Below are 18,339 nucleotides of genomic sequence, written 5' to 3' on the forward strand. Positions count from 1 at the left end.
CCAGAGTTGGCATTTCTGTGGGTTCTGTGCACACAATCCTGCATGACGACCTGAAAATGCGAAAAGTGTCATCCAGGTGGGTGCCACGAATGCTGACAGACGACCACATGGCTGCCCGTGTGGCATGTTGCCAAGCAATGTTGACGCGCAACGACAGCATGAATGGGACTTTCTTTTCGTCGGTTGAGACAATGGATGAGACGTGGATGCCATTTTTCAATCCAGAAACAAAGCGCCAGTCAGCTCAATGGAAGCACACAGATTCACCACCACCAAAAAAATTTCGGGTGCTGAAAAAATGATGGTGTCCATGTTCTGGGACAGCGAGGGCGTAATCCTTACCCATTGCGTTCCAAAGGGCACTACGGTAACAGGTGCACCCTACGAAAATGTTTTGAAGAACAAATTCCTTCCTGCACTGCAACAAAAACGTCCGGGAAGGGCTGCGCGTGTGCTGTTTCACCAAGACAACGCACCCGCACATCGAGCTAACGTTACGCAACAGTTTCTTCGTGATAACAACTTTGAAGTGATTCCTCATGCTCCCTACTCACCTGACCTGGCTCCTAGTGACTTTTGGCTTTTTCCAACAATGAAAGACACTCTCCGTGGCCGCACATTCACCAGCTGTGCTGCTATTGCCTCAGCGATTTTCCAGTGGTCAAAACAGACTCCTAAAGAAGCCTTCGCCGCTGCCATGGAATCATGGCGTCAGCGTTGTGAAAAATGTGTACGTCTGCAGGGCGATTACGTCGATAAGTAACGCCAGTTTCATCGATTTCGGGTGAGTAGTTAATTAGAAAAAAAATCGGAGGCCTTAGAACTTGAATGCACCTCGTAGATGTACAACTGAACAGAAATACGAAAGTAGAGAGTAAGCAGTACACGAACAGGATTCGGATACGACTTTACCTTGTAGACACAAAGTTGAAATGTCACAGAGAGAGAATTCACTCATAGAAATAGAAGTGTCAGATCGAGAGTGAGCAAATGGCCATCATGGGTGCGATCGGTAAACGCTATACAGACCGCGGGAAAAAAATAAACACATGAATGGCAAATGAAATGATTTGCGGGTGCACTCGGTCATACACCACAGGCTAGCTTGCAGCACACGAATGTTGCCGTTGAGTACAAGTACCGTATGAGGTACCTAGATGAGAGAACCACCTGCAACGTATTTACAGAACTCAAACGACGCAGAGTACACTGGCACATGTCTATGGGCGAGCTGTGGCGTCTGAAATGTTCGAAAGCAGTGACACGTATAGGTCTGCTGGCAGCTTGCCACGACTTCTGGCACGGGAGACTGTCAGCTGAACAGACCATTCGAAGAGTCGCTGGTCGCAAAACTTTGTCCAGCTCGTAGCTCACCGTGTTTTACCACGTTCCAGAAGCAACGTCGCTGGAACCGGTAGCAACGCAACAGTACTTGTTACAGGGAATGTTAAATGATGCGGTTGGGTTATGCGCGTTTAGAAATTAGTCCTCCACATATCTGGAAACAGTAAACTGGGAGTATTTAGTAAAACTGGTACCTGTTGCACTGCTCAGTTATAGGAATCGTGCTGAGTCATCACCTGGAAGTCCGTTAACTCTACGCAGCGGTCTATTCTGGTCTCTTGTGCTGCGCAGTTTGTAGCTTTGTAAGTAGGCTGTTTAGGTTTTTATGTTAGTAACGCCATGTAGCGCTCTATATGAAAATCACTGACTGTGCTGTGTGCAGTCTGTGGCTGGTTTGCATTGTTGGAATTTGCTATTGTAGTGTTGGGCAGTTGGCTGTTAACAGCGCGTAGCGTTGCGCAGTTCGAGGTGAGCCGCCAGCAGTGGTGGATGTGGGGAATGAGATGGAGGAGTTTTGAGAGCGGATGATCTGGACGTGTGTCCATCAGAGAGAGTAAATTTGTAAGACTGGATGTCATGAACTGATATATATATATATATATTACGACTTTTGAACACTATTAAGGTAAATACATTGTTTGTTCTCTATCAAAATCTTTCATATGCCTTCAGTAGTTACAATCTTTTATTTAGCTGACAGTATTGGCGCTCGCTGTATTGCAGTAGTTGGAGTAACGAAGATTTTGTGAGGTAAGTGATTCATGGTATAGGTTATTGTTAGTCAGGGCCATTCTTTTGTAGGGATTTTTTAAAGTCAGATTGCGTTGCGCAAAAAATATTGTGTGTCAGTTTAGTGTTGATCAGAATAAGTAAAGAGCGAAATGTCTGAGTACGTTCAGTTCTGCTCAGCTGTTTGAAAATCAAATAACGTAAGGAATTTATCTGCACAATCATTTATAAATTTTTCTAAGGGGACGTTTCAGCTTCAACGTGATAGCCAATGTCTCTGTGAAAGCTACCCTTTCCTCAGGTGGTGCCCTGTTACTTTCGATTACGTAATCATCTCTGAAGTAGAGACAGATTCAGAACTCGTACACGTAAAAGGGAAAAATATCATAGCTGGACAGCATGCAACTAAACGGACTATGGAAGAGATGGATAAGGATATTTTGATCATCTGTAGAATCATGTGGTGATGCTATCTGTGAGATTGGGAATGAGTTATGGAAATCAGAAACCATGACGTGAATGGCAAGGCAATTTTTATCTATTGATCCACAAAAGAAAAACAAGTCAAATTCTGACCATCAAACAGGATTCTCAATGACGTCATACTTGAAGATGTCCACATTGTATTAATAAGTGTAGAGTACCTCATATGTGCATAAATTCATAGCGGTTCTTCCTAAAGTTTAATAAGCACATCAGATACACATAAGAGACTTAAGTTATCAATAATACAGTCTCCTTCACTACTTACAACAGTCTGCAGTAATTTTTCGATCCCGGAACTGTAGAAATCATGTGCTATTGAGGCGGAGAACTCGTCGAGCCATATTCGAAGCGTATACCATACCGCCGCTGTTCCACTAGATGCATAACATCATCTTTTGTGGACAGGTTGTAACAACAACAACGCTGTACTATTGTACATATAAGTAAATTTTTTTTCCATCTGATTTTTCGATAAATTAGTGTAATCGATGTTCTGATTTCATTTCCTTTTTGTTTCATGTCATTGTGTTAAGAAAACTGTAAACAAATTTCAATGTGAATATTAATGTTTATGTCAAATTTCAAGCAATATTGTAATAGAATTGAAGTGTAACAAATGTTGAAACTGTTGTAAGATGTTTAAAATTGTAACTGTGCGTCTGGTCCATACGTAGGCAATGTAATAGGATATGTAGAATGCAAAACCTCGGGTGAATACCCTGTCTGTAGGGGAGCGGTAAAAGGTGGATGGCAGGCGAGCGCGGGAAAATGCACACGGGCGCTGCACGGCATAACGGGCTCAGCAGTAGTAGTCGGAGTTGGGCATTGGTCTGAGCAACACGTTATGGAGCGAGGAGGCTCTCCTGGAAGACGTAGTTTCATTGAGCCTCGGGTATGCCGTTCCAACGCCCATTCAGCATGGCAAAATTCCATAGGCACTAAATGGAAAATTATTGCGACGCTATGAAGAAATAAAGTGCCGATACGTCAAGAGCCATGGCTGTGGTTGTATGTGTGCAATGTGCCTCGCCATCTCGCCGCCCGCCAACCGCCGCATCGATACGAACAGGTTGAAACTTTTAGTACTGTATTCATATGGACCGGTGTTACTTTTGTTCCATACTGTTCAATAACAACTTAAATTTTACCAGAACTGTCCTATCATTTAATTATCCTCACAACTAACCTAGACAGGGTCCTTTCCAAATGTTATGCAATCCGAGTGTCCCGAAATGAAAAATTAAAGTATGTGTTAATAATAATTACCTGCAGACCTAGCTATGTTAGAATGATGTTTAAAGAACTGTTTTGTTAATGAACCAATAGATAAATAACGAAGGTCTGACAAAGTTGGAAGATAATTTTGATATTGATTTAGTAATGAAGTTTAATTATTTCGGGACAGATATAATGGTATTTAAATGAGCAGGAAATAAGATGAACAGAGTAGTAACTCATATATTGGAAGTCTTGAGCACATAATGATTTCAGTAATCCAATTTTTTTTATAGTGATCATAACAGTTTCAGGGTTCCTCCCCCCCTTTTTATTCATTTGAATTCTGAAGTGTTCTAAACTGATTTGACCAGAAAAGTTAAAGTCAATATAAAAACCAAAATTTATCAGTGTTTTACCTTTATCAAAATTGACATTGTGTGTGTGATTCGAAAGTGCTATTTCTAGGGTAACCTATGCCCGATTTTAATCAGACCAACAGACAGTACGAAGTTTTGTAGTAAACATTATAGTGTAGTGTTATGTATTTATGGTTTATCCATATCAGTACAGAAAGTTAAATTATCAGTTCAATAGATTGTTTGGTTCTAAAATTTACCGTATTATGCAGTGTTACTACGTGTTGTTTAGCATGAACGTACATCAACTTGTACAGGGAAGAAACCCAGTTAATGCCTAATTAGACTGGCGACCGTATTATTAACAAATTGGTAGCATCTTCTGTGTTGCTTTTTGTCCGTCCTAACGTGTAGTTGCATTTCGGACTTATTTGACGTATCATTGTTATTACAGAGTGGGTGTAAGTCTGATTTGCCTCCATTCAGGTACACGCGGTCAATATCTATACAAAAATCCTTTCTCATAAGGTGAAGCCCGTCAACTTACCATAGTACAGGCTTTAAGGAGTATCGTGCGCCCGAGCGCGCGCATGTTACAAGGTCTTGGTACTGGGAGTTGCTGCTTTGTTTGGGCTCAGTTATTCTTTCTTTTCCTTACTTAAGCATAAAGACATGATTTCTCGTCGCCAGTAACGATGCAGCATAGAAATAGTCAGTATTGCTCACAGGCAAATGGTGATGAGCATGTAGAGATGCACATATCTGTGATTTTGTGATCTGTGATTTTGGCTTAAAGCTTGGAGCATGCGGTACCCACACACCCTATTTTTGAAATCCCCACTGCATGCAAATGTCGCACGATGATGGAATGATCGCAGCTCATCACATTTGCCAGTTCTCGAGTAAACGCACATGGGTAATGTGGAATAATGAGTTTAAACGATCTTCATCAGACCCCGAAGGCCTTCCTGAACGTGGAGGGTTACTGATGTCAAAACGATCCTCCTTACAACGAAAACACCATTTTATTACCCTGCTGTGTCCAATGGCATTATCTGCATACACGGTGCAAACGTTTGTGGCTGCCTTCGCTGCTCAAATCCCTCTATTGAATTGAAACAGATCAACGCGTCGGAAATGTTCCGATTTCTCCACTTGGCATCCATTTTCTAGAATACACAGCTCCACTCACTATGTGCCCGCCTCTCGTGGTCGTGCGATAGCGTTCTCGTTTCCCACGCCCGGGTTCCCGGGTTCGATTCTCTGCCTCGTGATGGCTGGGTGTTGTGTGCTGTCCTTCGGTTAGTTAGGTTTAAGTAGTTCTAAGTTCTAGGGGACTGATGACCATAGATGTTAAGTCCCATAGTGCTCAGAGCCATTCCACTCACTATGCGCAAATGACAAAATGACAATATGTAAACTCAAATAGCAACAGCGAACTACAAATGAAAAAATTACAATTAATGAACAAACCCATAGCAACCGGAATACTAGCACGCAAAACAAAACAACACGAACTTATACACCAATCTAATAGAAAAACAATAATACGAGGAAAAAATCAGAATGTTTATCGACGCACACAGCGAAACCTAAAGGATGAAGTACCGGATGATACGAATCTTACGTCCTATTGAGCTTTTCTCTGTCTGCCTTAATGTATGAGGGATGAAATTAGAACACAAGCAGAATAAACTGCTCTCTGAGGTACCCGTATGTAAAAGATACTCGACAGTGGGGATATTTCGTACACAACTAAAAACAAAACCAGTACTGAAACGCAATTCATAAAATGAACATGAGCTCCACTGAAAAAATTTCGGAAGTTGTTGAGAGACATTATGTGAGCATTCTGGTGGCTTGTTACACAGTAACTACATTCCGATTGATCTTTGTATCTGTTTTGTACTGCCGGCCGCTGCGGCCGAACAGTTCTTGGCGGTACAGTCTGAACCGCGCTGCTGCTACGGTCGCAGGTTCGAATCCTGCCTCGGACATAGATGTATGTGATGTTCTGAGGTTAGTTAGGTTTAAGTAGTTCTGAGTCTAGGGGACTGATGACCTCAGATGTTAAGTCCCATAGTGCTTAGAGCCATTTGAACCATTTGTGTTGTATTGAAAATACCGGAGGCTATAATTAAAGTCCAGCAACTCATAGAGGTCCAGTATGGTCTGTAATCATCGTATATCAGCGAAACTTGGAAAATATTCTAGTGCGAAACCGATTTACGCTGGAAAACAAGCATTTTCAATTTCGGCCACCAAGTGCAAATCTGGCTTTTTTAATGCAAGAAAGACGTGTAGACATGTAATGGATTAGGAACGGGACGTGGGCAGAAAATGTCAAACAAGCGAGAAAGGCATTATGTTGATATTATTAACCGCCATTTACACAGTTTATTCAATATGAGCATCGGAGAAGTCGACGAAGTATTGTATGCAGGGTGTTACAAAAAGCTACGGCCAAACTTTCAGGAAACATTCCTCACACACAAATAAAGAAAAGATGTTATGTGGACATGTTTCCGGAAACGCTTAATTTCCTTGTTAGAGCTCATTTTAGTTTCGTTAGTATGTACTGTACTTCCTCGATTCACCGCCAGTTGGCCCAATTGAAGGAAGGTAATGTTGAATTCGGTGCTTGTGTTCACATGCGACTCATTGCTCTACAGTACTAGCATCAAGCACATCAGTACGTAGCATCAATAGGTTAGTGTTCATCACGAACGTGGTTTTGCAGTCAGTGCAATGTTTACAAATACGGAGTTGGCAGATGCCCATTTGATGTATGGATTAGCACGGGGCAATAGCCGTGGTGCGGTACGTTTGTATCGAGACAGATTTCCAGAACGAAGGTGTCCCGACAGGAAGACGTTCGAAGCAATTGATCGGCGTCTTAGGGAGCACGGAACATTCCAGCCTATGACTCGCGACTGTGGAAGACCTAGAACGACGAGGACACCTGCAATGGACGAGGCAATTCTTCGTGCTGTTGACGATAACCCTAATGTCAGCGTCAGAGAAGTTGCTGCTGTACAAGGTAACATTGACCACGTCACTGTATGGAGAGTGCTACGGCAAAACCAGTTGTTTCCGTACCACGTACAGTGTGTGCAGGCACTATCAGCAGCTGATTGGCCTCCACGGGTACGCTTCTGCGAATGGTTCATCGAACAATGTGTCAATCCTCATTTCAGTGCAAATGTTCTCTTTACGGATGAGGCTTCATTCCAACGTGATCAAATTGTAAATTTTCACAATCAACATGTGTGGGCTGACGATAATCCGCACGCAATTGTGCAATCACGTCATCAACACAGATTTTCTGTGAACGTTTGGGCAGGCATTGTTGGTGATGTCTTGATTGGGCCCCATGTTCTTGCACCTACGCTCAATGGAGCACGTTATCATGATTTCATACGGGATACTCTACCTGTGTTGCTAGAACATGTCCCTTTACAAGTACGACACAACATGTGGTTCATGCACGATGGAGCTCCTGCACATTTCAGTCGAAGTGTTCGTACGCTTCTCAACAACAGATTCGGAGACCGATGGATTGGTAGAGGCGGACAAAATCCATGGCCTCCACGCTCTCCTGACCTCAACCCTCTTGACTTTCATTTACGGGGGCATTTGAAAGCTCTTGTCTACGCAAGCCCGGTACCAAATGTAGACACTCTTCGTGCTCGTATTGTGGACGGCTGTGATACAATACGCCATCCTCCAGGGCTGCATCAGCGCATCAGGGATTCCATGCGACGGAGGGTGGATTCCTGTATCCTCGCTAACGGAGGACATTTTGAACATTTCCTGTAACAAAGTGTTTGAAGTCACGCTGGTACGTTCTGTTGCTGTGTGTTTCCATTCCATGATTAATGTGATTTGAAGAGAAGTAATAAAATGAGCTCTAACATGGAAAGTAAGCGTTTCCGGACACATGTCCACATAACATATTTTCTTTCTTTATGTGTGAGGAATGTTTCCTGAAAGTTTGGCCGTACCTTTTTGTAGCACCCTGTATAGAAAGATTTGGACCTGGTGGCCAAAATTGGAACTAACCTTTTTTCCGTAGTAAATCGCTTCTGCATTAACGCATTGAAATATCTACCAAGTTTTGCTGCCATACGATAATTATAGCCCACACTGGACCTGTGCGAGCAGCTGAAGTTGGATAATAATCGCCTGGTGTATGCAAATCAGTGCGAATGTCGACGGTATTCGCTGTGTTTCTTACTTGGAAACAAACCTGTTTCATTCACTCACACTAATGCTCAGTTCTGTCTGGGTTTTTCAATATGGATAGCTTTGGTGATGGACGTCGTGTATGTATTCACAGCATGCAATTCACAGCATGCTGACTGCGACAGCGGCGCCACTCTGTTCCTACAGCGACGGCAACAACCTCCACTAAGGTTGTTGCATTATTCTGTGTTTCGTGCTGTACGTTTTGATTACTGCATTTTTCATTGTCGTTAATGTATTTTCACAGAAACAACTGTGCCAGTGGTACAAACCGAATATGTCATAATTACGGGGGTCGTACAATAAGTAATGCAACAAATTTTTTTCTGAAATCAGATTGGTATTATTCAGGTTTGCTATACACCATATTATTCCCCACCCTTTTGGCTACAAAACCCTGTTTTTCAACATAATCTCCGCTCAATGCGACGGCCGTCTGCCACCTTACTGGGACGGCCTGGGGTACCACTCTACTGGTCGACGTCTTGCTGCATCAACTACCTCCCCATCATTCCTGTGGTCCTGCATTGCTCTTTGCTGTCTTCTGTTGGGCGACACTGAATCCTTCGGGTACACGTCTGTGAGTACCCCCATTTGCTGGACGAGTGTGTCAGCACAACCAACAGAGACGTCCAGTTGTGCAGCAAAGTGTTTGTTCGCGATCGGTCGATCACCTCGAATGAGAGTGTCCGCACGTTCCAACATTGCAGGACTCACAGTCGTGTGCGCCCGGCGGGCACGCGGGAGATCGGACGGGTTTGCGCGACCGTGTTGCGATGATGATAGATGCCTCGCCCAACGACTCAGTGTGCTTTTGTTCACTGCCATGTCTCCGTATACATACCGCAACACCTTATGAATATCTGCGATGCGCTGGTTTTCCGCCACAAGAAAGTTAATTACAACTGTCTGCTTGGAACGAACCTACGCTACAGACGCCATTTTGAATGCTGCTATAGAACCGTCACCTATCGAACTCCATCAAACTGTAGGGGTTAAAGCGGGAATATTCCACGACATCTCACAACCAATTCCGCATTTTTCAAGGGAATTTGGCCGAGAAGAAAATGTGTTGTGATACTTATTGAAGGCCCTTCATAGTTATTACCATGTAGCGAGCCACCGGAAATCACTGGTCCTTGAACCATAACTCAGAAAATATCCTAGAACAAACGCTGACATCTTGTCGGCGGGGCTCTGATTCGACGATGATCCGACTTCATGGAACACTGTTCTAGTATGTGTGGAAAAGTATGTGCACTATCTGAGGTGATCGTAGAACTTGGGTTTTAGGGCGAACCTAATCACAGATATGTTGAATGCGGAGGTGACTCACATCTGCGAGAAAAATTCAGTCCTGAAATGTGCTGGAAATGGGTTTCCCTACAGAATTTGTTGTTAAAATAGTTTCTTTGCTGTTAAATTTCGAAATGGCACAACATGTTTCGATGCGAGGCTTCGAAAATTGTCAGATTCAAATGTGCGAACGGTTTCGTTTTGGAATTAGCCACGTCGTGAACCCTCTGTCGTTTAACACAAGACATTCACGAGGAGTTCTCACTGACAGACGCGCTAAATATTTTTATGGATGTCCTGTGGGACCTCTTGGGCGAACATGAAATAAAATAATTTTATTGTGTTTATGTACAGTCGGTCATGAGTAACATTTTGACATAGCCCTCTACTTCAGGTTCAAATAAGGGTCTATATTTAAGCTATCATTCTTGCCAGTGTGACCGCTGTTTTAGGATAAATGTATCCTGTTAGTATCAGGTCTGTAGGATAGTAATGTTTACGTTGCATTTTGTGAGCTAGTAAAAATGTCAACGTAATTCCGAGAGCGTGGAGATGGCCTCCACTAACAAGTAAGGCCGATTCGCAATTAACAAGCATCGTTTCGTTTCAGGTAGATTCTGTGAACACTACAATCCAAAAATATTGGACGTACCGCTTTGTTACGAATGAATGGAAGAGAGAACCGGTGGGCCTCAGGAAGTAAATGTTGTGATGTTACTACATTCCCTACTGTTACTGGTGAACAAAGTGCAGTATCTGCACCAATAGTGAACGTGATGAAAGGTGACACCGTCATGCCACGTGGCGGCGAATGTGACCTTAAGGAGAGATATCCGGGAACGTCTTGTGCATCGGTAACTTACATACCTAAGAGGCTCTTTGACACAGTAATAGTTTTCCTTGACCTGCATTTATCTCCAATTGAGCACGTTTAGAGTGAGATGTGGGGACAAGTAGCCACGCGTGCAGTTGCAGGAAGAGTCCCGAGGCCTAACATGCATTTTGATGCCTTGATACTAAATACACGTGTCTTGTACCCATGGTACTTTAAAGCATCAGATATTTATACTACGTAATAGTATCGCCATGACGTAAATCCATGTTTCAGATCATACTGTTGGGCATGTCAACTGGTCTCCTTGATTTCCCTAAATCATTTGAGACAAATGCCAGGAAGTTTGCTTTGAATGGGTGCTATCGGTTTCCTTCCCAATCCGTGCTTGATCCGTCTGAAATGGTGATTGTGTAACGGTCAAATAAAATCAAAATTTTGTATTTTTGTAGACTTCTTCGTGGCTCGATCTGGTGGGGCTTTCAGCTTTATTTTTTCAACGGTGTGCATTTCCAATGAAACGTCCCCTTAGAAAAAATATTGAATTACTGTGCTGATAAATCCCTTACGTTATTTGATTTTCAAACAGCTGAGCAGAACTGAACGTACTCAGACATTTCGCTCTTTACTATTCTGATCAACACTAAACTGACACACAATATTTTTTAGCGCAACGCAATCTGACTTTCAATAATCCCTACAAAAGAATGGCCCTGACTAACATTAACCTATACCTTTCACAAATCACATACCTCACAAAAATATTCGTTGCTCGAACTACTGCAATACAGCGAGCGCCACTACTGCCAGCTAAATAAAAGATTCAAACTACTGAAGGCACTAACTACTGATAGGCATAGTTAGCAAATGAAAGATTTTGATAGAGAACAAACAATGTATTTACCTTAATAGTGTTAAAAAGTCATAATATATGTAGCAGTTCATGACATCCATTCTTACAAATGTACTGTTTCTGATGTACACACGTCCAGATCATCCGCTCTCAAAAATCCGCCATCTCACTTCCCCACATCCACCACTGCTGGCGGCTCACCTCCAACTGCGCAACGCTACGCGCTGTTAACAGCCAACTGCCCAACACTACAATGGCGAGTATTACAACAATGCCAACCAGCCACAGACTGCACACAGCACAGCCAGTGATTTTCATACAGAGCGCTACGTGGCGTTACCAATATAAAAACCTAAACAGCCTACTTACCGTGATACCACCTACCGTGATATATTTCATTCCATTGCTGTAATCTGTAACACCTGAGGGTATAATTACAATAATCCTCAGGGGGGTACACGCTTACTTTGTGTACCAAGTGTGTGGCGAACACAAGGAGCCCTAGCTAATATGGTATTTCCTTATACAACTTTACACATCGGTACCATGTTTCTCTGACACAGAATTACACAGCTATTTGATTATTTTAACAGAGAAGCAAACATGTTTTTACTACACCAGTGACAGATGTTTATGTAATTACACAGTTGGATAACTTCACACTTATGAAATTGTATTTTGTCTGTACTTCGTGAACAGTTCATATTTTTTCGGAACCATTGTGATACTATGAGAGCTTTGAATGATGTATTTGGTATGGGATAATGATTTTTAAAGTACGTTTGAGGTAGATGACACTATTGAAACAAGCAGAGAATTTTCTTTAGGTTTTGATATTATTGGAGGAAGCTATGACGATTTTGAGATTTGACTGAGGTGTTATGATGTGATTATTACGACGAACATGTGTATTTTGCTGTTGAGGTATGTTTATGATCAATAAGCTGATGCTATATGAGGAATTTGATTATGCTACATATTTATTATGATGAAATATTGAAGAAGTGTCGACGAATATGTATATGTGTAATAAGGTAAGGAGTAATGAATAGTGGTTAGGGGACTCTGATACGTGAAAAAGGATGTTGGAAACCAAGAATCGTACTTTAAGCGTTAAGAAATGTGTGTACATGTGTGAATGTATCACAATGCCGCCGAATTTTTTTTGGACACTGTTATATTTATAGGATTTTGTTTCTACAGATTTGTAACGCAAATTTTATTTGTATCAAACTGTCACTGTAGCGGAAACTGATGTCGTAAATATTTCGGTAAGGAAGCTAGGTCACTGTAAGCACCCAGCTGTGCGACAGTCTCCTGGAAAAAAGTCATTAGTGTGTGCCTTTCAGGGGCACAGGTGGAATAAAAAGAGGCCATTATCCTCGCTATTGACATTCCTTTGGAGAAAGCATCGCAAATACGACACACTCATTACTTGAAAACATATTGTACTTTGTGCTACTTACTGAAATGCTTATGAACTGATGGGAAATATTCTTACATCTGCACACCTGATTATGACAAGTGTCTTTCTACGGCAGTTGAGAGAATTTCTACTAACTTATGAAATGATTTTTATGCTTCGCTTTAGATAGTTGCTTATTTCATTTGATATCTGGTTTCCAGCTGTGTTACAGCATTGGTTTTATAAAATAAAATTAAATGCATTTGCTACTGTGAAAACTTTCTGTCAACAGATCTGTTAAATAATAATTTTATGATCCACATTCTTCAAAAAAGGAGCACTTGGAAAGGAAAGAAAAATAAGAAGGGGACGTTTCATATGAAAGAACAATAAGAAGGGATTAGTAGCAGTAACTGCATACATAATTTTCTTTTCAAGTACATGGTAATATTTTTTTTACAATAAGTTGTTGTGGTGCACCACTCTAATTACGTAGACACTAAGATGTGACATAGATATTAGACATGGCCATCTTTACTGTAATATTTTTTCTGCTTGAGCTTTGCCATGTTTAGGTATAAGTTATAGTATTTGCTGCTGCTGTTTGCCTGGCATAGTGCTACTGAATTTCACTTTTTATTACTCTGTTAAGCCAGTTTTACTACTGATTTATTTTTCTTGTTGCTGCCCATTGGCTCATATTAGTTGTAATGTTGCATTTGTTCTGCTAATTTAGATATACTGCTGCTTGCTTTGCCAATTTGCATTTTTTTGTCGTTGCTGTTTGTGTTAATTGTTTTGTGCTGCTGCATTGCCTCGTCCCTTAGTTTATGCATCTGAGCTCAGTAGATTTAAGTTAGCTTAAGATGGGGTAGGCTATATAAGAGAACGAGTTGCGATGAATTGGAATAAATGCATTGAGAAGCTATCAGAAAATGGTTTGGCCAAAAAAGTATTTTGAAAGAGGATATGAACAAAAAAGTAGGGTTTAGGGACAACAGGTTTAGGTAGGATTTTCTTGGAAATAAATGATGAGGTAAGATAATGGAAAATAAATAATGAGGTTAGAAATATGTGAACATATAAATACAGAAAGCATGCTTGGACAGGATTTTTTTGGTGGAAACAAATATTGAAATAAGAGGAAAGATCTATGGAATGAAGTTCTGGGTTGGACTGCAGTACCAAATGTTACACTGAAAACGAACCCTGTCTTTCCTTTTGTATTATTCCGCTATGTGTTTATGTACCCTTGTGTATTTGTCTTTTTCTTGTCTTTATGTGTTTAGCTAATAAGATTTATGTTGTAGAATTTTTCTAGTACTAAGCTACATTCACTATGATGAGGAATACTGTTATCTGCAAATGTAATTTGCATTAATAATATGTAATTTTCTTTGTAAAGATGTTTACACATTATTTATTCTGTTCTGTTTCAATGCTCATGTGTGAAACTCATGTTTCGAAAGTATTCTCATTATTTTATTTATTTACTTATGTCATAATTCCTGTAACACTGACATATATGTTTATTTCTATTCTTTTGTAAAGCCTGTACTACTACAAATGTTATCTGTACAGTTATGTTCTTTAATGATGTATTTCGTACCTTTGTTATTGTACTCTCATGTTATAAAATTGTAATTGACACCAGTTCATCAAATTAACTTGTAAGCATTCATTTCACTGCACATATTTCTGTTGGTCATAGTATATGAACAGTATGTGAGAAGTTGGGACTGTTAGTGTTTGGACGTGTGTTGATAATTCAGCAAGGGACTGGTTAACAGCATTGCTGGTTCTAAGGTCAACTCCAAAAACTTTGTGAGTGCACAAGTGGTGTTTTATGGACTTGCTGTATTGTCTGCAAGACTCCTCAATGGTGATTGTGCACCTGCACAGTCGCAACAGATGGCTGTTGGCCGTCTCTACAAGGACTACAGTGAATCTGCATCTTTGCTTGCCCACCAGTACCATTATTTCTACAAAGACTGCACTGAGTCTGCACCTCTGGTGGCCCACCAATACCGTAATCTCTAACCGGACTACAGTGGTCTGCTCTGTGATGACCTACCTACCAATATTCTTCAACTTCGACTGACACTAATATGGGTTTGCTCTGTTGTGACCCATTACCTGTCTGCATGTCAAGAGTCAGCACTGTCTTTCCGTTGGAAGGACAACACTACTTCTTGAAGACTGCATGGAAATCCATTACTTCCGTGTGCATTTTCTTTTACTGCTCAAACTTTGAGAAAAAAAAAAAACCACTGCAGTTTCACTGTGATGAATGATCAGGACTGTCTTGATGGACTGTGAGAAAATTTTAGCTTTTGACCAACATTGTATCAATAAGTGTGTGCATTTTAATTCTTTGTTATTGTAATTATGAAAATTTTTTTCAAACCTGTATTGGCCACTGCCCAAAACAATATGTAAAATTTTTTGTGGGGAGCATGGGGGCTATGTAAGTAGGCTGTTTAGGTTTTTATATTGGTAACGCCACGTAGCGCTCTGTATGAAAATCACTGGCTGTGCTGTGTGCAGTCTGTGGCTGGTTGGCATTGTTGCAATACTCGCCATTGTAGTGTTGGGCAGTTGGCTGTTAACAGCGCGTAGCGTTGCGCAGTTGGAGGTGAGCCGCCAGCAGTGGTGGATGTGGGAAAGTGAGTGGCGGATTTTTGAGAGCGGATGATCTGGACGTGTGTACATCAGAAACAGTACATTTGTAAGAATGGATGTCATGAACTGCTATATATATAATGACTTTTTAACACTATTAAGGTAAATACATTGTTTGTTCTCTATCAAAATCTTTCATTTGCTAACTATGCCTCTCAGTAGTTAGTGCCTTCAGTAGTTTGAATCTTTTATTTAGCTGGCAGTAGTGGCGCTCGCTGTATTGCAGTAGTTCGAGCAACGAATATTTTTGTGAGGTAAGTGATTTGTGAAAGGTATAGGTTAATGTTAGTCAGGGCCATTTTTTGTAGGGATTATTGAAAGTCAGATTGCGTTGCGCTAAAAAATATTGTGTGTCAGTTTAGTGTTGATCAGAATAGGTAAAGAACGAAATGTCTGAGTACGTTCAGTTCTGCTCAGCTGTTTGAAAATCAAATAACGTAAGGGATTTATTAGCACAGTAATCCAATAATTTTTCTAAGGGGACGTTTCACCACTAAGTTTATTTAAGATATTTAGGTTATGCTACCTGTCTTCGGATGCCCATATAGTTGTCAGGATCAATCCAAATCCGCATACGTTATCCCAAAAGAAAATGGCTTAACAGATTTCAAATGATAGCCTCAGGGATTACGCTATTTTTGGAACGGCAAAATGAAATTTACTTAGAATGAGATTTAAAAAAAATGTTTTCTTTGGGCACCGATGTGTACTACAAATAAACACATTCTCAACTTCTACCTCAATTTCTACAACCAGGGGGATCGTTTAGTGTAATTAATTAGTAGCTGTTTTTTTTTTTTAAATGGAATGCGACTAGCATATTTATTATGATACTCAAATTATTTTCCTTCAAATAAATTTAAAAAAAATTATTCGCATTAGGAGTGATGGACGATATGAGCTGAAAATCTGGAATTGGAAACGAGAAACACTAAGTAATAGGTCATATAATAAAAGTTATTGGATTCTTATTAATAATCCTTTGTTAGTCAAGATCACAAAAATTATTATAATCATTGATAAAAAGAGGTTGCATTAACGAAAATACATTAATGACGGGCCAAAGCTAGCTGCCGAGTTGGGATTCGAATCTGGGCAGCTACGTTCCTCCCCATCTGTGGCGTCCAGTTTAGAGTCTTGGTGTGGTGACAAGTTGCAACCTGTTACGAAAGTTCTGTGCTGCGAGAACATTAATCAGCGTGTAAAGTTTCATTTCACTGGCATTCTTCGTGTTAGGATTATGCTGTTTTCTCAACTTCATCCATTCTCCAAGGAATGCTGGCTCCACAGTGTAATTGGTGAGCTAGGATCAAATCCCCACAAAGCAGCAGTGAATGAGGAGACCATTCAAGAAGTTGACGAGCGATTTCCTGCCCATACTTGTCCAATATGAGCAGGTGCGTCGTGTCTAACGTCTATGGGACATTAAGTCTTACTTCACGTTTCCTCCCGTCGAAGAGCAGATGGTGAAACAATGGTCGGATGAGAAAAAGAGATTTCAGAGGCTAGATGAAGCCTTGGATCAGTCAGTGAGGCATCATCAGAGGGTTGATGCCAAGTGACGTGGCGCAGCACTTAACATACTGCACTTATATTGGGGAGGACGACAGTTCAAATTCCTTTCTGGTCATACAGATCCAGGTTTTCCGTGATTCCCTCAAATCGTTCCTAACAAATTCCGGGATGGCTGCTCTGACTAGACGTGGTCGATTTCCTTCCCCATCCTTTCCCAATCCGAATTTGATCCTTCTCTAATGACACCGCCGTCGACGAGAGAGTAAACCACAATATTACTTTTTCTGATTCTTGATCACACCCCACGAATGGCAGATATCAGTGATTTTTTTTAAAAAAAAGAAACAAACACACATCGCTGTATTCCACCAAAAGATGCCGTATTGTCTACTTTACTCGTCGAAATTGGTTTCAGTGACATGACCATCTTCAATCGACGAATATTTGCTTTAGCGGCGAAGTAGTTTACAAGGTGAAATCCTTGGTAAAAAAAAAGTAAAAATTTTGTTGTTATACTGATAACTATTTTTCATATCTTTTGTCTCCAAGGATTTCGCCTTAAAAGCACCTCTATTAAAGTAAAATTTCGTCGACTGAGATGAGCATGTGATTGAAAACAATCACAACAAATAAAGCAGACAATATAGCAGCTTATGGCGTATTACAATTATGTTCTTTAAACTTATTGAAATTATGGAATACTGCTCACGCAGAATAGGTATTAGTGACTTAATAATTGTGCAATGCACTGTCTCAACTCGTCATGAATAGGAAGCTCATCGATTTTTTTTATTCTGTCTCTAAATATGTTGCGGCACCCCTGTACAGGTCCTACTACTAGCTGTGGATGAGGATGTGTCGTGCAATGAGGACGTTCACGACACTGTGGGCTGAGATCTGCTGGTCTACCTTTAACGGTGTGAGAGGGGGAAGTCTCCTAGGATACTTAGCTGAAGCGATGTTGGAGCAGGGACGAGAAGTTTATTGGCTTCGTAGGAAGTGAATCAGGGCGAAACACTTCCAGGTATAATTTAAGGACACTTTATTTCCCAATGGCAGCGGCCTTGCCGCAGTGGATACACCGGTTCCCGTCAGATCACCGAAGTTAAGCGCTGTCGGGCGTGGCCGGCACTTGGATGGGTGACCATCCGGGCCGCCATGGGCTGTTGCCATTTTTCGGGGTGCACTCAGCCTCGTGATGCCAATTGAGGAGCTACTCGAGCGAATAGTAGCGGCTCCGGTCAAAGGAAAAACCATCATAACGACCAGGAGAGCGGTGTGCTAACCACGCGCCCCTCCTATCCGCATCCTCATCTGAGGATGAAACGGCGGTCGGATGGTCCCGGTGGACCACTTGTGGCCTGAAGACGGAGTACTT

The 18,339-nt window shown here is 41.3% G+C and overlaps 1 protein-coding gene and 1 pseudogene across 1 annotated transcript in view; one reads left to right on the top strand and one right to left on the bottom strand.

The window, feature by feature from the left end:
• The window catches only part of LOC126126961 (cytochrome P450 4c3), a gene marked incomplete at its 5' end in the record, with an annotated part of 305,398 nt that overhangs the window by 6,843 nt on the left and 280,216 nt on the right, over positions 1 to 18,339 (bottom strand). The window lies entirely within an intron of this gene.
• Positions 18,016 to 18,133, top strand: LOC126102851 (5S ribosomal RNA; annotated as a pseudogene).

This window comes from Schistocerca cancellata, chromosome 1, assembly GCF_023864275.1.
Source record: "Schistocerca cancellata isolate TAMUIC-IGC-003103 chromosome 1, iqSchCanc2.1, whole genome shotgun sequence".
In the NCBI taxonomy this organism is placed as follows: Eukaryota; Metazoa; Arthropoda; class Insecta; order Orthoptera; family Acrididae; genus Schistocerca; species Schistocerca cancellata.